The sequence below is a fragment of the Phyllobates terribilis genome, unplaced genomic scaffold (genome assembly GCF_046119375.1).
Source record: "Phyllobates terribilis strain yellow unplaced genomic scaffold, ASM4611937v1 Scaffold_3__8_contigs__length_932513732, whole genome shotgun sequence".
NCBI classification, from domain to species: domain Eukaryota; kingdom Metazoa; phylum Chordata; class Amphibia; order Anura; family Dendrobatidae; genus Phyllobates; species Phyllobates terribilis.
The window spans coordinates 198,990,227-199,016,131 of NW_027362763.1; positions in this window are offsets into that span (position 1 = coordinate 198,990,227).

Below are 25,905 nucleotides of genomic sequence, written 5' to 3' on the forward strand. Positions count from 1 at the left end.
AATAGGGGCAGTCCTCCGGCCATTGGCCGGGGACTTTTTAGGATGGTACACGCAACCCCTTTAAGACGGAGGGAGCGCGCGCGCGCCCTAAGTACAGTGCTCGGGGATCTGCGCGCGGTGCGCACACCCTGGGCAGACACTACAGGGAAGCCAGAGGGAGGAGCGGGGAACGCCGGACCGGGGCCCGCGGTAGTGAGTGGATCGGCGTCTCTGCCGGGCAGGAGGCAGAGACGCCGACGCTACAGTACCCCACTCCTTTATGCCCCCTCTTCTTCAAGCCCGCAAGAAACTTTTCTAGAAGAAGAGGAGCATGTATGTTCTCCCCGGGCTTCCATGACTTCTCCTCAGGACCAAACCCCTTCCAATCCACAAGAAAGAAAGTTTTTCCTCTTACCCTCTTCATGGCCAAAATGTTCTCTACCTCAAAGACGTCCTCAGTGGAGATTGGAGCTGCAGTGGTACCTAGATCGTCAGAGAAAAGATTGAGGACGACAGGTTTGAGGAGAGACACATGAAAGGAATTGGGGATCCGTAACGAGGCAGGGAGTTTCAACTTGTACGCCACTGGATTTATTTGGCTCAGAATCTCGAAAAGACCGACGAACCGTGGACCTAACTTGTATGATGGCATCTTGAGACGGACATATTTGGAGGAAAGCCAGACCTTGTTTCCCGGACGGAATAGAGGCGGATCCAGACATCTCCTGTCAGCATGCTTCTTCATCCGGTCCGAGGACTTTTTTTTATTCCAAAATCCCACTTCATCATTTGCCAACTGGACCCCTGTAGATGCAGAAGAAGTTTTGTTCTTCACATGGGGATAGTGAAGAAGCCAGAAATTTGGCAATATTGGAGTGTTGACACTTTTTATAACACTCCACTGTTCCGCATGGCTATGCCCCAGACACGCTTTGAGGCCATCCTCAAATTTTTGCATTACCGTGATAATGCACAATGTCCTCCCCCAGATGACCCCAAATTTGACTGACTTTTCACAGTTCGGCCGATCATTGATCACTTCATCAACAGGTTTGCTGAGGTGTATGTTCCTCCAAATGACATCTGCATGAGTAAGTTCCTAATACATTTCAAGAGGAGGCTCAAATTCCAGCAATACCTTCCCAGTAAGAGGGCCAGGTGCGGAACTAAGCTCTACAGACTGTGTGAGAGCACCTCAGGGTACACCCACAGGTTTAGGGTTTATGAAGGGAAGGACACCTGGATTTAACCCCCTGAATGCTCCGTGTCCAAAGGAGAGAGTGGGAAAAGTCTGTGGGATTTGGTGCATCCACTGCTGGATCAAGGTTATCACCTATATGTAGATAACTTTTAAAGCAGCATCTCTCTCTTCAAGTCCCTCTCTGCGCGAGCTACCGCAGCATGCAATACTGTCTGCAAAAATTAGATAGGCCTCCCAAGGATGCTAAATGGGCAGCTTCTCAAAAAGGTAAGAGCAGAGCCCAATGTAGCATTCTTTCCTTGACCACCATACATGGTGATGGCAGCACACCCACCGCTGTACGAGGTACCTCTAAATGGGTCAACAAACCAATCTGTGTACTGGAGTACAACAAGAACATGGGGAGAGTTGATTTCACTGTCCTCCAGTGTGTCACGCAATGTGTGGGAAAGACTAAGTGCAACATGAAAGGGAAGAGGGGAAGGGAGCCCAGACACTAGGGAAAGGAGAAGTGGAGACCTCCTAGGCTGATCTGATATCACCCTGTCTCCCCTATTGTCCCTATATTGGTTCCTCACCAATCGCCGCACAGGAATCTAAACCCTGTATTTCCCTAGAGCTTGGCCCTGGATAGAGAAGGGGGGGATATGGGCTAGTCAGTCCTCACTAACAACTAAAGACAACAAGGGAGACAAACTTGGGGGAAATTAACTTAGCTTTAGCTAACTTCAGAGAGATTACACCAAACATCCTCCTAACACCGGAGAGGAAGTAAGCAGACTGCAATAGCTCCAAGCCTTCACAAGGGAACATGTGAATTTCACCGGCACCTTCCTGTAGCAAACAAAGTATTTAAACATCCAGGCCTGGGTGTCAATTAGTAAGAGGGAGGTAGCTGCTGGGCCCTAGAGTGAGACAGATTTAAAAAGGTGTCTATAATGCGAAACGAAGAGATCTTCTGCAACAAACTGCAGGGTGACTATCTGTTACATCTGACACATCCTTGACAGTACCGCCCCCTCTACAAGTGGCCTCCGGACACTCAGGACCAGGTTTCTCAGGATAAGAGGTGATGAATGAACAAACCAACCTGGGAGCATTCACCTCTGATGCTGAAACCCACATCCTCTCTTCTGGACCGTAACCCTTCCAGTGCACAACCTTGGAGATGAGAATCTACAATCCTCGAAATCTGAAACTCCAGATTACTATCAACCATTATTGGGGGCGGTGGTAGGGGTGAGGGCTCAAGAAGTTCCTCATATTTCTTGAGTAAGGACCTGTGGAAAACATTGTGGACCTTAAGGGCCTGAGGAAGTTCAAGATGAAACGCTGCTGGGTTAATGACGGCGGTTATTTTATAGGGACCAATAAATCTAGGTCCTAGCTTCCAAGAAGGGACTTTCAACTTGATATTCCTGGTAGACAACCACACAAAGTAATTTACATTTAGGTCCAGACCTGGCAAGCGTTTTCTGTCAACCATACCTTTATACCTGTCACCTATGATCTTTAAATGACTCAGAACCCCCGCCACACCAAGGAGAGTGAAGAAGTAAAACGTTCCTCCTCAGGAACTCCCAAAGCTCCTCCCCCACTAAAGGTACCAAACTGTGGTTGGTAACCGCATGTGCCAAAGAACGGTGACATACCAGTGCATTCTTGACAATGATTATTATCTGCTAGCGGTAAGTAGGATGCCCAATCCTCCTGATTTTCAGAGACAAAACACCTGAGGTAGGTCTCCAAATTCTGATTGATTCGCTCAGTCTGTGCATTCGACTGAGGGTGGAAGGCAGAGGAAAAGGACAGCTGCACCCCCAGTCAAGAACAGAATGCTTTCCAGAACTTGGAAACAAACTGGGTCCCCCGATCTGACACCACATCGGAGGAACCCCGTATAGCTTCACAATCTCATTTATGAACACCTGAGCAAGTGTCTCGGCATTTGGAAGTGCAGATGATGCAACGAAGCGAACCATTTTACTGAACCTATCTACAACCACCAAAACCACTGTTTTGCCTGCAGAAAAGGGTAGGTCAGTAATAAAATGCATGGACAAATGTGTCCATGGCCTACTAGGGATAGGTAGCGAAAGAAGAGTACCAGACAGACGGGTATGTGAAACCTTAGAATGGGTGCAAATACTACAAGCAGATACGTGTTCAATCATATTCCGATGCAACCCCGGCCACGAAAAACGACGAGAGAGGAGGTCCGCGGTTGCCTTACCACCTGGATGACCAGCAAGCACAGAGTTGTGATGTTCCTTAATTACTTTGCGACGTAGATTAGATGGTACATATAATCTTCCTGAAGGGCAGGAGGCAGGGGTGTCTCCCTGTGCCACCAACACCTCATGCTCCAGTTCAGGATACAATGCCGAAATGACTACCCCCTTCTGTAATATCGGGGCAGGGTTCTCATGGTCACCGCCACCAGAGAAACTCCAGGACAAAGTATCAGCCTTGACATTTTTGACCACTGGATGAAAAATTACCACAAAATTGAACCTAGCAAAAAACAGGGACGATCTGGCTTGCCTAGCGTTGAGACGTTTAGCTGATTGGAGATATGACAGGTTCTTATGGTCAGTAATAAAAGTAATAGGATGGACAGCCCCCTCCAACCAATGTCACCATTCTTCAAATGCCAATTTGATCGCCAGAAGTTCCCTATTACCCACGTCATAATTTCTCTCAGCTGAAATTTATTTTTAAAAAAAAAAGAAAGCACATGGACGCCATTTATCAAGGGACGGACCCTGAGACAACAAAGCCCCAACCCCCACTTCCGATGCATCAACTTCAACAATAAATGTAAAATCTAAACAGAATGATCATTACAGGATATTCTCAAACCTATTCTCCAAGCAGGCAAGGTGATAATGACAAAATTATGGTAGACATATTCCCTCAGAGAAATTTATATAGAAATGATGATAATTAGATATATGCACGGAAGATAGAAAAAAATAAAAATAAGTGCATATGTTAAAACAAGAAAACACATTACAGAAGAATATACAAAATGCCCTGATTATTCAGCCACCAGCACACCTCTCAAGCTGGAATGGATGGACAAAGAAGCTGTATATCCATAAGCCCACTAAATGTGTGAATAAAAAAGTATACATCAATCTCTGAAGCGAAATAAGGATTAACACAATACACACAATCCCTTCCAGATAACATAGAACCCATTTATAACACCTGCTAAAATAGGATGTATAAGAAAATGTCCAGTGCATGTGCAAACAAGGGACATAGTGGAAATAAAGAGAACTATTTGTGGGGGCATGGTGCCAAAAAAAATAATAGAAGAATTTTATTGAAATATATGTAAGTAACCAAAAGTTTACTGATGGAACACACAAAGGAAAAAAGAGAATATATAACAAGACAAAATATAAAGAATATATATATTATATTTTAGGAGAGAGTTGCAGAATATATTATCAATATAATCATTGGCACTCATCTGAAGTGTGTGTAGATGAACAGTGAAAGACACAAGTACATACTGTGAGCACACGGAATATATAAATCGGATATGTTGAATAACTCAAAACGAAGATTAGTGAAATTGTGAATCAATACTATATTAAAGTGAGAACATATGGAGCAATCGTACAGAGAAAGTCTCTGAAGGAACTAGCCTTTGCAACTGTTAATGTTTAAATAAGAATATATGTGAAACTAGTCAGGTAAAAAAAACGATTTATTGCAGAAATAGTGATAAGGCAGAGGTCACACATAGCACGTGAGAAAGACAATACTTGCATGCAGATTTCATATACATTGTAACTAGTGTTGAGCGAGCACTAAAATGCTCGGGTGCTCGAAGCTCGGGCCGAGCTCACCGTGATACTCAGGTGCTCGACCCGAGCAACGAGCCCAATGTTAGTCTATGGGAGACTCGAGCATTTTTGCGGTGGCACCCCCGGCAGTCTTTTAAAAGCCTAACAAGTGCCCAAAACGATAGTGACAGTGCTCAAATGACATGGGGACAGCATGGGGATCGCCCCAGGAAGCATTTCTGACCCCCAGGTCACTGCTGTCAACAACGTGGTCAGAGGTATTAAGCCACTTTTACAGGCTCACAATAAAACGTTCAAAAACGAAAGTGAAACTTTTTTCCTGTGAAGTATGTTAAGGAACATCCTTTCCAGGGTAAAGACTTGTGTATAAGTTAAAATAAATGACCAAAAACAAAAATACTCCTCCACACCTTCGGCTATGTTCACAAGTAGCATTTTTTATGCGTTTTTGCACTTTTGTATTGCTTTCAACTATGACAAATGCATTCACCGTGAAATGTCATTTTAACATCTTACAACCTTATCTGGCCATGTGCTGTGTGAAACATGCATAAAGTGCTGAAAAGACAAGGGAACAGCATGGGGAAGACCCCTGGAAGCATCTCTGACTCCCAGGTCACTGTCTAAAAGTGTGCCCATCATAAGTGATCCTTACCGCATCAGAAGATGCAGACTTGCAACTATCCCCATGCAAGTTCTAGTCCCAGGGCAGTGTTCAATTGTACCTCCCCCATTCCTTGCAATACAAGCTCAAGTATGCAGCTTGCCACACACCCACCCCCAGGCTGCAATACCATACTGCTTGCTTGCTTGCTTGAACTTGAAATTGGGCCTTTTAGGCATGTGGAGGCGGAATCTGGCCACCACGTCATGGCTGTGTTGGCGGCCTGGAATCCACACTCAGTCCCCAGCCGCCCGGCGGCCGGGTGTCCATACTTGGTCCCCAGCCGCTCCGCAGCCGGGTGTCCATAAACGGTCCCCAGCCGCCCCCATTTCTCCTTGGAACATCCCCCCACACACTTTTCTTAGCCCGGCCTGCTTTAGTCAGCATTGGACGAGCCCACCAGAGAACCAGACTCCTCCGGTGGGCCCTGACTTCTCCATCGGTGGAGTTGAGAGTGCCAAGGTGAGGAGCATGATGATGATGACAGAAGTTAGCATCTGCTATGTTTTCTTTTAATGCAAGTGTAAGTGTGCAGCCTGCCACCCATCCACCCCCAGACTGCAATTCCATACTGCTAGCTTGCACTTGAAATGGGGCCTTTTAGTTTGGAGGAGGCCGAAGCTGGCCACTACCTCATGGCTGCTTCGGCAGCGAGGTATCCATACTCAGTCCCCAGCCGCCCATATTTGTCCTGGTGTGCCTTATACATAAGATTAAGCGCGTATACCAAAACATTACCTGTGCCCTCCCCAGTGCATTTAGTGGGAAGGAGAGCCTATTCCGCTGTAGTGTGTGCATGCCAAACCCCTGTTCATGGTACATGCGAAGATGCCTCCTACCTTGCACCTGTCATTGCAGACTTGCAACTATCCCCATTCAAGTCCTTGTCCCAGGGCAGTGTTCAATTGTACCTCTCCCATTCCTTGCAATGCAAGCGCAAGTATGCAGCCTGCCACCCACCCACCCCCAGGCTGCAATACCATACTGCTTGCTTGCTTGCTCTTTAAATTGGGCCTTTTAGGCATGTGGAGGCGGAATCTGGCCACCACGCCATGGCTGTGTCGGCGGCCTGGTATCCATACTCAGTCCCCAGCCGCCTGGTGGCCGGGTGTCCCCGCTTGCTCCCCAGCCTCCAGGGGGTGGCCGGGTGTCCATACTCGGTCCCCAGCCACCCCTATTTGTCCCGGTAACCTTTCCCACACTTTTCTTAGCCTGGCCTGCTTTAGGGCAGCATTGGCCGAGCCCACCGGACTATCAGACTCCTCCGGTGGGCCCTGGCTTCTCCATCAGGGGAGCTGAGAGTGCCAAGGTGAGGAGCATGATGAGGATGATAGAAGTTAGCATCTGCTTTGTTTTGTTGTAATGCAAGCGCATGTATGTAGTAGCGGCAAGGCCTGAGGTGGTCAGCGTTTTGGCGCATATCCTACCTCCTCCGAGGATTGCTGGATGTTTTCCTGCTACTATCCAAGTTCTATGACTCCCGTTAAAACAAAGCTTCAGGTGATAAATGATGGATGAGGTAGTGGCAAAGGAGAAAGAGCAGGAGGAACAGGGACCATTCACATCAATATCAGGCCAGTCAACCAGATAGGTCTTGTAGGATATGTTTCTGTAACAAAAGGAGCGGTTCGGCTACACAGTTATAGGGCATACAGTGAGTGCAATGCCTACCAAAAATTTCGAGCCACTCCAATGCCCCTTGGAAATGACATGGAGGTCAGAGGGCATTAACTAAACCTTTTTTTCCATTTATCGCAACTGGGTCTCCCGTGCACTGTTGGCCTAAGCAGTGAATGGAAGGCTTTCCAAAAATTATGAGGAACTGCAATGCCCCTTACAAGAGCCATGTGTGGCACCCCAGGGGTCTGGTCACCACAGTAATAGAGATATTACGTCAGAGAGCAAGTGGGAGGTTTCCTGGTCAGGATCCCTTAAACATGCAACATCCTCCTGCCCCAATCCTGGGAGGGGAGAATTCTGCCCTTATAAACTGGATCTGGGGCGGGGTTGAGTGAGTCAGATAACAGTCAGAGTCAGAGTGAGAGCAAGGGAAAGTAACAGCAAGGAGCTCTGTAGGAGCTAGGAGCTAAAGACCAGGGGCTGGAAGCTGAGCAGAGCTCGCCCTGGCAGAAGACAATAGGAACCGGACACAGGAGTCCGAAGCTGTGAGGACTTATATATCCAGCAGCAGAAACCAGCCGGCAGGAGATTTCAGGTCCTCTGGCCATAGAAGCCCGGAGGTTCAGTCACAAGCAACGGACCAGCACTGCTGTCGTGGAGCGGAGGCTAACAGAAGGCCCCAAGTCACCAGCTATACGGGTGAGCACTACACGGTACACTCAGGGACGTGGGCTACCCGCTTACAGCAAGGTAGCCAGGAAGAGTGCAGACAGACGGGGAGGCCTACAACTCCACCTGGCCAGGGGAACTCCTGCTTGCTCACAGACTGACCAGGCCTCTTATGCTAGCCAGTACTCCCGGGAGGGTCTACCTTATAATCATCAGTAAAGACCCTGAACTGCACTGCAAAGACTCTGAGTCATTCCTGCTGCGCTCGTGCACCATCACCCCCATCATCCACACTCACTGCCCTGAGGCTATACTCCTCCCGAGGGGAGTTATCCCATTCTATGCTGCGCACACAACACCAGCCTCAGCGGTCTGCCTCGCAGCGGTGGTACTCCCTGACCGCAATCCACGGGTGGCGCAGTCGGACAATTAACCTCAAAACCTAAGAAAGACTGCCACTGGTTTGACCAGCCTGAGCCACGGGACCGGGTCACCGCCACGGAGACTACAGACCCCAGAGACCCGGCACCGGGTATCCCACACACGTGTACACACGGCCCAGCGGGCGTGTCACATGCAGTACAGCATATTACAAACATAAGTCCCATTATTGGGGAGTGGGTGTCCCATGGTATTTGCTTATGCTTTCCAAGCAAAAGCTGCCAAAAATTAGGACGGAGCAACTTGCAATGCGCCTTACAAGAGCCATGCAGTACAGCATATTACAAACATAAGTCCCATTATTGGGGAGTGGGTGTCCCATAGTATTTGCTTATGCTTTCCCAGCAAAAGCTGCCAAAAATTAGGACTGAGCAACTTGCAATGCCCCTTACAAGAGCCATGCAGTACAGCATATTACAAACTTAAGTCCCATTATTGGGGAGTGGGTGTCCCATAGTATTTGCTTATGCTTTCCAAGGAAAAGCTGCCAAAAATTAGGATGGAGCAACTTGCAATGCCCCTTACAAGAGCCATGCAGTACAGCATATTACAAACATAAGTCCCATTATTGGGGAGTGGGTGTCCCATAGTATTTGCTTATGCTTTCCAAACAAAAGCTGCCAAAAATTAGGACGGAGCAACTTGCAATGCCCCTTACAAGAGCCATGCAGTACAGCATATTACAAACATAAGTCCCATTATTGGGGAGTGGGTGTCCCATAGTATTTGCTTATGCTTTCCAAGCAAAAGCTGCCAAAAATTAGGACAGAGCAACTTGCAATGCCCCTTACAAGAGCCATGCAGTACAGCATATTACAAACATAAGTCCCATTATTGGGGAGTGGGTGTCCCATAGTATTTGCTTATGCTTTCCCAGCAAAAGCTGCCAAAAATTAGGACGGAGCAACTTGCAATGCCCCTTACAAGAGCCATGCAGTACAGCATATTACAAACATAAGTTCCATTATTGGGGAGTGGGTATCCCATAGTATTTGCTTATGCTTTGCAAGCAAAAGCTGCCAAAAATAAGGAAGGAGGAACTTGCAATGCTGGCACCCTGGTGGTATAGTGGTGGTGGAGGCTGAGGATAAGGAGAAGAAGATTAAACAGCCGAAACGAGGAAGCGTATACCCATGTGTGGGTGTGAAGCGGTGCATGTGAATACACCTCCCGAAATAACACAGTGGATTTGACTTTATGTTACTCTGCTGTCATTTGGTGGTGATGAAAAGTCTGGCCCAATCCAGCCCTTGTTCATTTTGATAAGGGTCAGCTTGTCAGTATTGTCAGTTGACAGGCGAGTGCGCTTATCAGTTATAATTCCCCCAGCGGCACTAAAAACACGCTCCGATAACACGCTAGTGGCAGGGCAGGCCAGGACCTCCAAGGAGTACAGAGCGAGTTCATTCCAAGTGTCCAGCTTGGATACCCAATAATTAAAAGGCACAGAGGAATCACGGAGTACGCTGGTACGATCTGCAAGGTACTCCCTCACCATCTTTTGAAACTTTCCACTCCTTGTGAGAGTACCCCGCGCCTCAGGGCCTGTAAGCTGGGCGGGTGTCAGAAAACTGTCCCAGAACGTTGACAGTGTTCCCCTGCCTCTGCTGGATTGGAGTTGCATCTCTCTCGCCTGTACGCCTTGGTTGGGCAACGAACTGTGACCTCTGCCGCTAGCGTGTTCAGATGGGAATTTTTTTAAGAGTTCTGCAGCAAGGGCCTTCTGGTATTGCCTCATTTTTGTAGACCTCTCCACCTCAGGAATAAGAGAGTGAAAGTTCTCCTTGTAGCGAGGGTCTACAAGTGTCACCAACCAGTAATGACTGTCACCCAACATTTTAACAACGCGAGGGTCACGGTTAAGGCAGCGCAACATAAAGTCAGCCATGCGTGCCAGACTGGTAACGGGCAAGATTTCCGTGTCCTCACCAAGATGACGACTGACCATGCTCTCCTCCTCCTCCTCCTCTTCCTCCTCCCCCCTGTCCTCAGGCCACCCACGCTGAACCGACGGTATGACATTTGTACAGGTACTACCGTCTACAACGCATGATAGCAGCTCCTGTTCTTCCTCCTCCTCCTCCTCCTCCTCCTCCTCTCCCTCATTGTCCCCCAATGCATGTTGGGATGAGATGAGGCTGGGCTGTGTGTAATCGCCCGCTACGGCTTCTTGATCTATCTCATCATACTCTGGCTGCAATGCCTCCTCTTTAATTCTCTGCAGAGAGCGTTGCACTATGTTTACCCAGTGTGCCGTCAGAGAGATGTACCGTCCCTGGCCACAAGCACTTGTCCACGTGTCCGTTGTCAGGTGGACTCTCCCAGTAACTGCGTTGTTGAGGGCACGGCAGATGCTTTGGGACACGTGCTTGTGTAGTGCGGGAATGGCATACCGGGCAAAATAGTGTCGGCTGGGGACCGAGTACCGAGGGACAGCCACCACCATAAGATTGCGAAGGATTCCGTCTCCACCAGCCTAAAAGGCAGCATTTCCAATGCAAGCAGTCGTGAAATGTGCGAATTTAGGACTGTGGCCTGTGGGGCGTTAGCTGCGAATTTCCGCTTTCGTTCAAAGGTCTGGGATAAGGACAATTGAACGCTGCGGTGGGACGTGGACATGGACGTTGATGCTGTTTCTTGAGAAACTGCCATAACAAGTGAAGACTGAGAGGAGGGGGCATCTTTACATGCAGTATGGACAGGGGATTGCCTTGCACACACAACAGGGTGTTCTATTGCACGCACAACAGTGGAAGAAGCAGTGGTGACACCCGCTGACACTGGTCGTGGACCCTGGGTTTCGCCCCACAAAGTCGGGTGCTTTGCTGCCATGTGCCTGATCATGCTGGTGGTGGTCAGGCTGGTAGTTTTGTCACCCCTGCTGATGCTGGCATGGCAGGTGGAACATATGGCCTTTTTGGGGTTATCAGCAGAGTCTTTAAAAAAATTCCAGACTCTGGAAGACCTACCGCTTGTACTGGCAACGTCCCTCGTGTTGGTGTTACTGGGAACGGTTGCCTGACTTCTGTCTGCGGCCACCGCACTGCTTCTTCCTGCGTGTTGGGGTACTCTGCCTCCCTCCCCCTGTGTGCTGCTGGCCTCACTCTGCATGTCCTCCTTCCATGTTGGGTCAGTTACTAGATCATCCACCACCTCCTCCTCACTTCCTGGCAATTGTGTCTCGTCATCGTCCACCTCTTGTGACAGATTGCCAACGTCGACTTCCTGTGGCCGTGGCTGTTCAAATATTTGGGCATTGCAACATGGGATCTCCTCTTCCACCACTTCAAGCGTATCAGGCGAGGGGCCCAAATATGGAAATGGACCAGTGAACAGCTCTTCAGAGTGTCCAAATGTGGGATCACTTGCTGTCTGACGACACTTGGCATGGTGGGAGGAAGGAGCATCAGGGTGAGGAGGAGTATGCGGTCGAGTTTCACGGCTACTAAGAGTTGACCGTGCGGAAGACAGACCGGAGGTGGTGGTGCCCAGGTAACTGGAAGTATTATCTGCTATCCAATTAATAACCTGTTCACACTGATCAGTTCTCAATACTGGTGTTGTTCTGTGCTTCCCTAGTAATTCGGTCAAGAAGTGGGAGCGAGAAGATGTGGCTGTTGGTTGTGGCACATTTTCACCTTGGACACGGCCCCGTCCTCTGCACGAACCATCACCAGAACGTCCACTTCCACGTCCCTTGCCACGCGCCTTGCCCATTGTAAATGAAGTAAAATAGCTTACACTTGCACTAACAATGGAAAAAGGGTAATAAAGAGTAGATTAGAACCGTGGAAGAGGAAAACCACAGTTATTGTTTACTGGGGTATACCACACTTTTTTAAATAGAGATATTTGTGGCTGAACAGTGAGCGACACACTCAAACTGCTTTTTTTTTAGATACCAAAGGCCCAAAACTGGATAGTACAGCGATTTGACCCGTGGAACTGCGAAACCACACTGGGATGTCGGGCCTACACAAGACTATTTTCAACAGATATATTTTTGTGTCACAACAGCCAGGAGACACTACTGTTTTTCTTTACGGAAAAAACTACCAAAAGCTGAATAATAGAGATTTTTTACCGTGGGATGGCAAAACCACAGTTATTGTTTACTGGGGTATACCACACTTTTTTAAATAGAGATATTTGCGGCTGAACAGTGAGCGACACACTCAAACTGCTTTTTTTTTAGATACCAAAGGCCCAAAACTGGATAGTACAGCGATTTGACCCGTGGAACTGCGAAACCACACTGGGATGTCAGGCCTACACAAGACTATTTTCAACAGATATATTTTTGTGTCACAACAGTCAGGAGACACTACTGTTTTTCTTTATGGAAAAAACTACCAAAAGCTGAATAATAGAGATTTTTTACCGTGGGATGGCAAAACCACAGTTATTGTTTACTGGGGTAAACCACACTTTTTTAAATAGAGATATTTGCGGCTGAACAGTGAGCGACACACTCAAACTGCTTTATTTTTAGATACCAAAGGCCCAAAACTGGATAGTACAGCGATTTGACCCGTGAAACTGCGAAACCACACTGGGATGTCGGGCCTACACAAGACTATTTTCAACAGATATATTTTTGTGTCACAACAGTCAGGAGACACTACTGTTTTTCTTTACGGAAAAAACTACCAAAAGCTGAATAATAGAGATTTTTTACCGTGGGATGGCAAAACCACAGTTATTGTTTACTGGGGTATACCACACTTTTTTAAATAGAGATATTTGCGGCTGAACAGTGAGCGACACACTCAAACTGCATTTTTTTAAGATACCAAAGGCCCAATACTGGATAGTACAGCGATTTGACCCGTGGAACTGCGAAACCACACTGGGATGTCAGGCCTACACAAGACTATTTTCAACAGATATATTTTTGTGTCACAACAGTCAGGAGACACTACTGTTTTTCTTTACGGAAAAAACTACCAAAACCTGAATAATAGAGATTTTTTACAGTGGGATGGCAAAACCACAGTTATTGTTTACTGGGGTATACCACACTTTTTTAAATAGAGATATTTGCGGCTGAACAGTGAGCGACACACTCAAACTGCTTTTTTTTTAGATACCAAAGGCCCAAAACTGGATAGTACAGCGATTTGACCCGTGGAACTGCGAAACCACACTGGGATGTCGGGCCTACACAAGACTATTTTCAACAGATATATTTTTGTGTCACAACAGTCAGGAGACACTACTGTTTTTCTTTACGGAAAAAACTACCAAAAGCTGAATAATAGAGATTTTTTACCGTGGGATGGCAAAACCACAGTTATTGTTTACTGGGGTATACCACACTTTTTTAAATAGAGATATTTGCGGCTGAACAGTGAGCGACACACTCAAACTGCTTTTTTTTTAGATACCAAAGGCCCAAAACTGGATAGTACAGCGATTTGACCCGTGGAACTGCGAAACCACACCGGGATGTCGGGCCTACACAAGACTATTTTCAACAGATATATTTTTGTGTCACAACAGTCAGGAGACACTACTGTTTTTCTTTACGGAAAAAACTACCAAAAGCTGAATAATAGAGATTTTTTACCGTGGGATGGCAAAACCACAGTTATTGTTTACTGGGGTATACCACACTTTTGTAAAAAGAGATATTTGTGGCTGAACAGTGAGCGACACACTCAAACTGCTTTTTTTTTAGATACCAAAGGCCCAAAACTGGATAGTACAGCGATTTGACCCGTGGAACTGCGAAACCACACTGGGATGTCGGGCCTACACAAGACTATTTTCAACAGATATATTTTTGTGTCACAACAGTCAGGAGACACTACTGTTTTTCTTTACGGAAAAAACTACCAAAAGCTGAATAATAGAGATTTTTTACAGTGGGATGGCAAAACCACAGTTATTGTTTACTGGGGTATACTACACTTTTTTAAATAGAGATATTTGCGGCTGAACAGTCAGTGACACACTCAAACTGCTTTTTTTTTAGATACCAAAGGCCCAAAACTGGATAGTACAGCGATTTGACCCGTGGAACTGCGAAACCACACTGGGATGTCGGGCCTACACAAGACTATTTTCAACAGATATATTTTTGTGTCACAACAGCCAGGAGACACTACTGTTTTTCTTTACGGAAAAAACTACCAAAAGCTGAATAATAGAGATTTTTTACTGTGGGATGGCAAAACCACAGTTATTGTTTACTGGGGTATACCACACTTTTTTAAATAGAGATATTTGCGGCTGAACAGTGAGCGACACACTCAAACTGCTTTTTTTTTAGATACCAAAGGCCCAAAACTGGATAGTACAGCGATTTGACCCGTGGAACTGCAAAACCACACTGGGATGTCGGGCCTACACAAGACTATTTTCAACAGATATATTTTTGTGTCACAACAGTCAGGAGACACTACTGTTTTTCTTTATGGAAAAAACTACCAAAAGCTGAATAATAGAGATTTTTTACCGTGGGATGGCAAAACCACAGTTATTGTTTACTGGGGTATACCACACTTTTTTAAATAGAGATATTTGAGGCTGAACAGTGAGCGACACACTCAAACTGCTTTTTTTTTAGATACCAAAGGCCCAAAACTGGATTGTACAGCGATTTGACCCGTGGAACTGCGAAACCACACTGGGATGTCGGGCCTACACAAGACTATTTTCAACAGATATATTTTTGTGTCACAACACTCAGGAGACACTACTGTTTTTCTTTACGGAAAAAACTACCAAAAGCTGAACAATAGAGATTTTTTACCGTGGGATGGAAAAAACACAGTTATTGTTTACTGGGGTATACCACACTTTTTTAAATAGAGATATTTGCGGCTGAACAGTGAGCGACACACTCAAACTGCTTTTTTTTTAGATACCAAAGGCCCAAAACTGGATAGTACAGCGATTTGACCCGTGGAACTGCGAAACCACACTGGGATGTCGGGCCTACACAAGACTATTTTCAACAGATATATTTTTGTGTCACAACAGTCAGGAGACACTACTGTTTTTCTTTATGGAAAAAACTACCAAAAGCTGAATAATAGAGATTTTTTACCGTGGGATGGCGAAACCACAGTTATTGTTTACTGGGGTATACCACACTTTTTTAAATAGAGATATTTGCGGCTGAACAGTGAGCGACACACTCAAACTGCTTTTTTTTTAGATACCAAAGGCCCAAAACTGGATAGTACAGCGATTTGACCCGTGGAACTGCGAAACCACAATGGGATGTCGGGCCTACACAAGACTATTTTCAACAGATATATTTTTGTGTCACAACAGTCAGGAGACACCACTGTTTTTCTTTACGGAAAAAACTACCAAAACCTGAATAATAGAGATTTTTTACCGTGAAATGGCAAAACCACAGTTATTGTTTACTGGGGTATACCACACTTTTTTAAATAGAGATATTTGAGGCTGAACAGTGAGCGACACACTCAAACTGCTTTTTTTTTAGATACCAAAGGCCCAAAACTGGATTGTACAGCGATTTGACCCGTGGAACTGCGAAACCACACTGGGATGTCGGGCCTACACAAGACTATTTTCAACAGATATATTTTTGTGTCACAACACTCAGGAGACACTACTGTTTTTCTTTACGGAAAAAACTACCAAAAGCTGAACAATAGAGATTTTTTACCGTGGGATGGAAAAAACACAGTTATTGTTTACTGGGGTATACCACACTTTTTTAAATAGAGATATTTGCGGCTGAACAGTGAGCGACACACTCAAACTGCTTTTTTTTTAGATACCAAAGGCCCAAAACTGGATAGTACAGCGATTTGACCCGTGGAACTGCGAAACCACACTGGGATGTCGGGCCTACACAAGACTATTTTCAACAGATATATTTTTGTGTCACAACAGTCAGGAGACACTATTGTTTTTCTTTATGGAAAAAACTACCAAAAGCTGAATAATAGAGATTTTTTACCGTGGGATGGCGAAACCACAGTTATTGTTTACTGGGGTATACCACACTTTTTTAAATAGAGATATTTGCGGCTGAACAGTGAGCGACACACTCAAACTGCTTTTTTTTTAGATACCAAAGGCCCAAAACTGGATAGTACAGCGATTTGACCCGTGGAACTGCGAAACCACAATGGGATGTCGGGCCTACACAAGACTATTTTCAACAGATATATTTTTGTGTCACAACAGTCAGGAGACACCACTGTTTTTCTTTACGGAAAAAACTACCAAAACCTGAATAATAGAGATTTTTTACCGTGAAATGGCAAAACCACAGTTATTGTTTACTGGGGTATACCACACTTTTTTAAATAGAGATATTTGCGGCTGAACAGTGAGCGACACACTCAAACTGCTTTTTTTTTTAGATACCAAAGGCCCAAAACTGGATAGTACAGCGATTTGACCCGTGGAACTGCGAAACCACACCGGGATGTCGGGCCTACACAAGACTATTTTCAACAGATATATTTTTGTGTCACAACAGTCAGGAGACACTACTGTTTTTCTTTACGGAAAAAACTACCAAAAGCTGAATAATAGAGATTTTTTACCGTGGGATGGCAAAACCACAGTTATTGTTTACTGGGGTATACCACACTTTTGTAAAAAGAGATATTTGTGGCTGAACAGTGAGCGACACACTCAAACTGCTTTTTTTTTAGATACCAAAGGCCCAAAACTGGATAGTACAGCGATTTGACCCGTGGAACTGCGAAACCACACTGGGATGTCGGGCCTACACAAGACTATTTTCAACAGATATATTTTTGTGTCACAACAGTCAGGAGACACTACTGTTTTTCTTTACGGAAAAAACTACCAAAAGCTGAATAATAGAGATTTTTTACAGTGGGATGGCAAAACCACAGTTATTGTTTACTGGGGTATACTACACTTTTTTAAATAGAGATATTTGCGGCTGAACAGTCAGTGACACACTCAAACTGCTTTTTTTTTAGATACCAAAGGCCCAAAACTGGATAGTACAGCGATTTGACCCGTGGAACTGCGAAACCACACTGGGATGTCGGGCCTACACAAGACTATTTTCAACAGATATATTTTTGTGTCACAACAGCCAGGAGACACTACTGTTTTTCTTTACGGAAAAAACTACCAAAAGCTGAATAATAGAGATTTTTTACCGTGGGATGGCAAAACCACAGTTATTGTTTACTGGGGTATACCACACTTTTTTAAATAGAGATATTTGCGGCTGAACAGTGAGCGACACACTCAAACTGCTTTTTTTTTAGATACCAAAGGCCCAAAACTGGATAGTACAGCGATTTGACCCGTGGAACTGCGAAACCACACCGGGATGTCGGGCCTACACAAGACTATTTTCAACAGATATATTTTTGTGTCACAACAGTCAGGAGACACTACTGTTTTTCTTTACGGAAAAAACTACCAAAAGCTGAATAATAGAGATTTTTTACCGTGGGATGGCAAAACCACAGTTATTGTTTACTGGGGTATACCACACTTTTTTAAATAGAGATATTTGCGGCTGAACAGTGAGCGACACACTCAAACTGCTTTTTTTTTAGATACCAAAGGCCCAAAACTGGATAGTACAGCGATTTGACCCGTGGAACTGCGAAACCACACCGGGATGTCGGGCCTACACAAGACTATTTTCAACAGATATATTTTTGTGTCACAACAGTCAGGAGACACTACTGTTTTTCTTTACGGAAAAAACTACCAAAAGCTGAATAATAGAGATTTTTTACCGTGGGATGGCAAAACCACAGTTATTGTTTACTGGGGTATACCACACTTTTTTAAATAGAGATATTTGCGGCTGAACAGTGAGCGACACACTCAAACTGCTTTTTTTTTAGATACCAAAGGCCCAAAACTGGATAGTACAGCGATTTGACCCGTGGAACTGCGAAACCACACTGGGATGTCAGGCCTACACAAGACTATTTTCAACAGATATATTTTTGTGTCACAACAGTCAGGAGACACTACTGTTTTTCTTTATGGAAAAAACTACCAAAAGCTGAATAATAGAGATTTTTTACCGTGGGATGGCAAAACCACAGTTATTGTTTACTGGGGTAAACCACACTTTTTTAAATAGAGATATTTGCGGCTGAACAGTGAGCGACACACTCAAACTGCTTTATTTTTAGATACCAAAGGCCCAAAACTGGATAGTACAGCGATTTGACCCGTGAAACTGCGAAACCACACTGGGATGTCGGGCCTACACAAGACTATTTTCAACAGATATATTTTTGTGTCACAACAGTCAGGAGACACTACTGTTTTTCTTTACGGAAAAAACTACCAAAAGCTGAATAATAGAGATTTTTTACCGTGGGATGGCAAAACCACAGTTATTGTTTACTGGGGTATACCACACTTTTTTAAATAGAGATATTTGCGGCTGAACAGTGAGCGACACACTCAAACTGCATTTTTTTAAGATACCAAAGGCCCAATACTGGATAGTACAGCGATTTGACCCGTGGAACTGCGAAACCACACTGGGATGTCAGGCCTACACAAGACTATTTTCAACAGATATATTTTTGTGTCACAACAGTCAGGAGACACTACTGTTTTTCTTTACGGAAAAAACTACCAAAACCTGAATAATAGAGATTTTTTACAGTGGGATGGCAAAACCACAGTTATTGTTTACTGGGGTATACCACACTTTTTTAAATAGAGATATTTGCGGCTGAACAGTGAGCGACACACTCAAACTGCTTTTTTTTTAGATACCAAAGGCCCAAAACTGGATAGTACAGCGATTTGACCCGTGGAACTGCGAAACCACACTGGGATGTCGGGCCTACACAAGACTATTTTCAACAGATATATTTTTGTGTCACAACAGTCAGGAGACACTACTGTTTTTCTTTACGGAAAAAACTACCAAAAGCTGAATAATAGAGATTTTTTACCGTGGGATGGCAAAACCACAGTTATTGTTTACTGGGGTATACCACACTTTTTTAAATAGAGATATTTGCGGCTGAACAGTGAGCGACACACTCAAACTGCTTTTTTTTTAGATACCAAAGGCCCAAAACTGGATAGTACAGCGATTTGACCCGTGGAACTGCGAAACCACACCGGGATGTCGGGCCTACACAAGACTATTTTCAACAGATATATTTTTGTGTCACAACAGTCAGGAGACACTACTGTTTTTCTTTACGGAAAAAACTACCAAAAGCTGAATAATAGAGATTTTTTACCGTGGGATGGCAAAACCACAGTTATTGTTTACTGGGGTATACCACACTTTTGTAAAAAGAGATATTTGTGGCTGAACAGTGAGCGACACACTCAAACTGCTTTTTTTTTAGATACCAAAGGCCCAAAACTGGATAGTACAGCGATTTGACCCGTGGAACTGCGAAACCACACTGGGATGTCGGGCCTACACAAGACTATTTTCAACAGATATATTTTTGTGTCACAACAGTCAGGAGACACTACTGTTTTTCTTTACGGAAAAAACTACCAAAAGCTGAATAATAGAGATTTTTTACAGTGGGATGGCAAAACCACAGTTATTGTTTACTGGGGTATACTACACTTTTTTAAATAGAGATATTTGCGGCTGAACAGTCAGTGACACACTCAAACTGCTTTTTTTTTAGATACCAAAGGCCCAAAACTGGATAGTACAGCGATTTGACCCGTGGAACTGCGAAACCACACTGGGATGTCGGGCCTACACAAGACTATTTTCAACAGATATATTTTTGTGTCACAACAGCCAGGAGACACTACTGTTTTTCTTTACGGAAAAAACTACCAAAAGCTGAATAATAGAGATTTTTTACTGTGGGATGGCAAAACCACAGTTATTGTTTACTGGGGTATACCACACTTTTTTAAATAGAGATATTTGCGGCTGAACAGTGAGCGACACACTCAAACTGCTTTTTTTTTAGATACCAAAGGCCCAAAACTGGATAGTACAGCGATTTGACCCGTGGAACTGCAAAACCACACTGGGATGTCGGGCCTACACAAGACTATTTTCAACAGATATATTTTTGTGTCACAACAGTCAGGAGACACTACTGTTTTTCTTTATGGAAAAAACTACCAAAAGCTGAATAATAGAGATTTTTTACCGTGGGATGGCAAAACCACAGTTATTGTTTACTGGGGTATACCACACTTTTTTAAATAGAGATATTTGAGGCTGAACAGTGAGCGACACACTCAAACTGCTTTTTTTTTAGATACCAAAGGCCCAAAACTGGATTGTACAGCGATTTGACCCGTGGAACTGCGAAACCACACTGGGATGTCGGGCCTACACAAGACTATTTTCAACAGATATATTTTTGTGTCACAACACTCAGGAGACACTACTGTTTTTCTTTACGGAAAAAACTACCAAAAGCTGAACAATAGAGATTTTTTACCGTGGGATGGAAAAAACACAGTTATTGTTTACTGGGGTATACCACACTTTTTTAAATAGAGATATTTGCGGCTGAACAGTGAGCGACACACTCAAACTGCTTTTTTTTTAGATACCAAAGGCCCAAAACTGGATAGTACAGCGATTTGACCCGTGGAACTGCGAAACCACACTGGGATGTCGGGCCTACACAAGACTATTTTCAACAGATATATTTTTGTGTCACAACAGTCAGGAGACACTACTGTTTTTCTTTATGGAAAAAACTACCAAAAGCTGAATAATAGAGATTTTTTACCGTGGGATGGCGAAACCACAGTTATTGTTTACTGGGGTATACCACACTTTTTTAAATAGAGATATTTGCGGCTGAACAGTGAGCGACACACTCAAACTGCTTTTTTTTTAGATACCAAAGGCCCAAAACTGGATAGTACAGCGATTTGACCCGTGGAACTGCGAAACCACAATGGGATGTCGGGCCTACACAAGACTATTTTCAACAGATATATTTTTGTGTCACAACAGTCAGGAGACACCACTGTTTTTCTTTACGGAAAAAACTACCAAAACCTGAATAATAGAGATTTTTTACCGTGAAATGGCAAAACCACAGTTATTGTTTACTGGGGTATACCACACTTTTTTAAATAGAGATATTTGAGGCTGAACAGTGAGCGACACACTCAAACTGCTTTTTTTTTAGATACCAAAGGCCCAAAACTGGATTGTACAGCGATTTGACCCGTGGAACTGCGAAACCACACTGGGATGTCGGGCCTACACAAGACTATTTTCAACAGATATATTTTTGTGTCACAACACTCAGGAGACACTACTGTTTTTCTTTACGGAAAAAACTACCAAAAGCTGAACAATAGAGATTTTTTACCGTGGGATGGAAAAAACACAGTTATTGTTTACTGGGGTATACCACACTTTTTTAAATAGAGATATTTGCGGCTGAACAGTGAGCGACACACTCAAACTGCTTTTTTTTTAGATACCAAAGGCCCAAAACTGGATAGTACAGCGATTTGACCCGTGGAACTGCGAAACCACACTGGGATGTCGGGCCTACACAAGACTATTTTCAACAGATATATTTTTGTGTCACAACAGTCAGGAGACACTATTGTTTTTCTTTATGGAAAAAACTACCAAAAGCTGAATAATAGAGATTTTTTACCGTGGGATGGCGAAACCACAGTTATTGTTTACTGGGGTATACCACACTTTTTTAAATAGAGATATTTGCGGCTGAACAGTGAGCGACACACTCAAACTGCTTTTTTTTTAGATACCAAAGGCCCAAAACTGGATAGTACAGCGATTTGACCCGTGGAACTGCGAAACCACAATGGGATGTCGGGCCTACACAAGACTATTTTCAACAGATATATTTTTGTGTCACAACAGTCAGGAGACACCACTGTTTTTCTTTACGGAAAAAACTACCAAAACCTGAATAATAGAGATTTTTTACCGTGAAATGGCAAAACCACAGTTATTGTTTACTGGGGTATACCACACTTTTTTAAATAGAGATATTTGCGGCTGAACAGTGAGCGACACACTCAAACTGCTTTTTTTTTTAGATACCAAAGGCCCAAAACTGGATAGTACAGCGATTTGACCCGTGGAACTGCGAAACCACACCGGGATGTCGGGCCTACACAAGACTATTTTCAACAGATATATTTTTGTGTCACAACAGTCAGGAGACACTACTGTTTTTCTTTACGGAAAAAACTACCAAAAGCTGAATAATAGAGATTTTTTACCGTGGGATGGCAAAACCACAGTTATTGTTTACTGGGGTATACCACACTTTTGTAAAAAGAGATATTTGTGGCTGAACAGTGAGCGACACACTCAAACTGCTTTTTTTTTAGATACCAAAGGCCCAAAACTGGATAGTACAGCGATTTGACCCGTGGAACTGCGAAACCACACTGGGATGTCGGGCCTACACAAGACTATTTTCAACAGATATATTTTTGTGTCACAACAGTCAGGAGACACTACTGTTTTTCTTTACGGAAAAAACTACCAAAAGCTGAATAATAGAGATTTTTTACAGTGGGATGGCAAAACCACAGTTATTGTTTACTGGGGTATACTACACTTTTTTAAATAGAGATATTTGCGGCTGAACAGTCAGTGACACACTCAAACTGCTTTTTTTTTAGATACCAAAGGCCCAAAACTGGATAGTACAGCGATTTGACCCGTGGAACTGCGAAACCACACTGGGATGTCGGGCCTACACAAGACTATTTTCAACAGATATATTTTTGTGTCACAACAGCCAGGAGACACTACTGTTTTTCTTTACGGAAAAAACTACCAAAAGCTGAATAATAGAGATTTTTTACCGTGGGATGGCAAAACCACAGTTATTGTTTACTGGGGTATACCACACTTTTTTAAATAGAGATATTTGCGGCTGAACAGTGAGCGACACACTCAAACTGCTTTTTTTTTAGATACCAAAGGCCCAAAACTGGATAGTACAGCGATTTGACCCGTGGAACTGCGAAACCACACCGGGATGTCGGGCCTACACAAGACTATTTTCAACAGATATATTTTTGTGTCACAACAGTCAGGAGACACTACTGTTTTTCTTTACGGAAAAAACTACCAAAAGCTGAATAATAGAGATTTTTTACCGTGGGATGGCAAAACCACAGTTATTGTTTACTGGGGTATACCACACTTTTTTAAATAGAGATATTTGCGGCTGAACAGTGAGCGACACACTCAAACTGCTTTTTTTTTAGATACCAAAGGCCCAAAACTGGATAGTACAGCGATTTGACCCGTGGAACTGCGAAACCACACCGGGATGTCGGGCCTACACAAGACTATTTTCAACAGATATATTTTTGTGTCACAACAGTCAGGAGACACTACTGTTTTTCTTTACGGAAAAAACTACCAAAAGCTGAATAATAGAGATTTTTTACCGTGGGATGGCAAAACCACAGTTATTGTTTACTGGGGTATACCACACTTTTGTAAAAAGAGATATTTGTGGCTGAACAGTGAGCGACACACTCAAACTGCTTTTTTTTTAGATACCAAAGGCCCAAAACTGGATAGTACAGCGATTTGACCCGTGGAACTGCGAAACCACACTGGGATGTCGGGCCTACACAAGACTATTTTCAACAGATATATTTTTGTGTCACAACAGTCAGGAGACACTACTGTTTTTCTTTACGGAAAAAACTACCAAAAGCTGAATAATAGAGATTTTTTACAGTGGGATAGCAAAACCACAGTTATTGTTTACTGGGGTATACTACACTTTTTTAAATAGAGATATTTGCGGCTGAACAGTCAGTGACACACTCAAACTGCTTTTTTTTTAGATACCAAAGGCCCAAAACTGGATAGTACAGCGATTTGACCCGTGGAACTGCGAAACCACACTGGGATGTCGGGCCTACACAAGACTATTTTCAACAGATATATTTTTGTGTCACAACAGCCAGGAGACACTAATGTTTTTCTTTACGGAAAAAACTACCAAAAGCTGAATAATAGAGATTTTTTACCGTGGGATGGCAAAACCACAGTTATTGTTTACTGGGGTATACCACACTTTTTTAAATAGAGATATTTGCGGCTGAACAGTGAGCGACACACTCAAACTGCTTTTTTTTTAGATACCAAAGGCCCAAAACTGGATAGTACAGCGATTTGACCCGTGGAACTGCAAAACCACACTGGGATGTCGGGCCTACACAAGACTATTTTCAACAGATATATTTTTGTGTCACAACAGTCAGGAGACACTACTGTTTTTCTTTATGGAAAAAACTACCAAAAGCTGAATAATAGAGATTTTTTACCGTGGGATGGCAAAACCACAGTTATTGTTTACTGGGGTATACCACACTTTTTTAAATAGAGATATTTGAGGCTGAACAGTGAGCGACACACTCAAACTGCTTTTTTTTTAGATACCAAAGGCCCAAAACTGGATTGTACAGCGATTTGACCCGTGGAACTGCGAAACCACACTGGGATGTCGGGCCTACACAAGACTATTTTCAACAGATATATTTTTGTGTCACAACACTCAGGAGACACTACTGTTTTTCTTTACGGAAAAAACTACCAAAAGCTGAACAATAGAGATTTTTTACCGTGGGATGGAAAAAACACAGTTATTGTTTACTGGGGTATACCACACTTTTTTAAATAGAGATATTTGCGGCTGAACAGTGAGCGACACACTCAAACTGCTTTTTTTTTAGATACCAAAGGCCCAAAACTGGATAGTACAGCGATTTGACCCGTGGAACTGCGAAACCACACTGGGATGTCGGGCCTACACAAGACTATTTTCAACAGATATATTTTTGTGTCACAACAGTCAGGAGACACTACTGTTTTTCTTTATGGAAAAAACTACCAAAAGCTGAATAATAGAGATTTTTTACCGTGGGATGGCGAAACCACAGTTATTGTTTACTGGGGTATACCACACTTTTTTAAATAGAGATATTTGCGGCTGAACAGTGAGCGACACACTCAAACTGCTTTTTTTTTAGATACCAAAGGCCCAAAACTGGATAGTACAGCGATTTGACCCGTGGAACTGCGAAACCACAATGGGATGTCGGGCCCACACAAGACTATTTTCAACAGATATATTTTTGTGTCACAACAGTCAGGAGACACCACTGTTTTTCTTTACGGAAAAAACTACCAAAACCTGAATAATAGAGATTTTTTACCGTGAAATGGCAAAACCACAGTTATTGTTTACTGGGGTATACCACACTTTTTTAAATAGAGATATTTGAGGCTGAACAGTGAGCGACACACTCAAACTGCTTTTTTTTTAGATACCAAAGGCCCAAAACTGGATTGTACAGCGATTTGACCCGTGGAACTGCGAAACCACACTGGGATGTCGGGCCTACACAAGACTATTTTCAACAGATATATTTTTGTGTCACAACACTCAGGAGACACTACTGTTTTTCTTTACGGAAAAAACTACCAAAAGCTGAACAATAGAGATTTTTTACCGTGGGATGGAAAAAACACAGTTATTGTTTACTGGGGTATACCACACTTTTTTAAATAG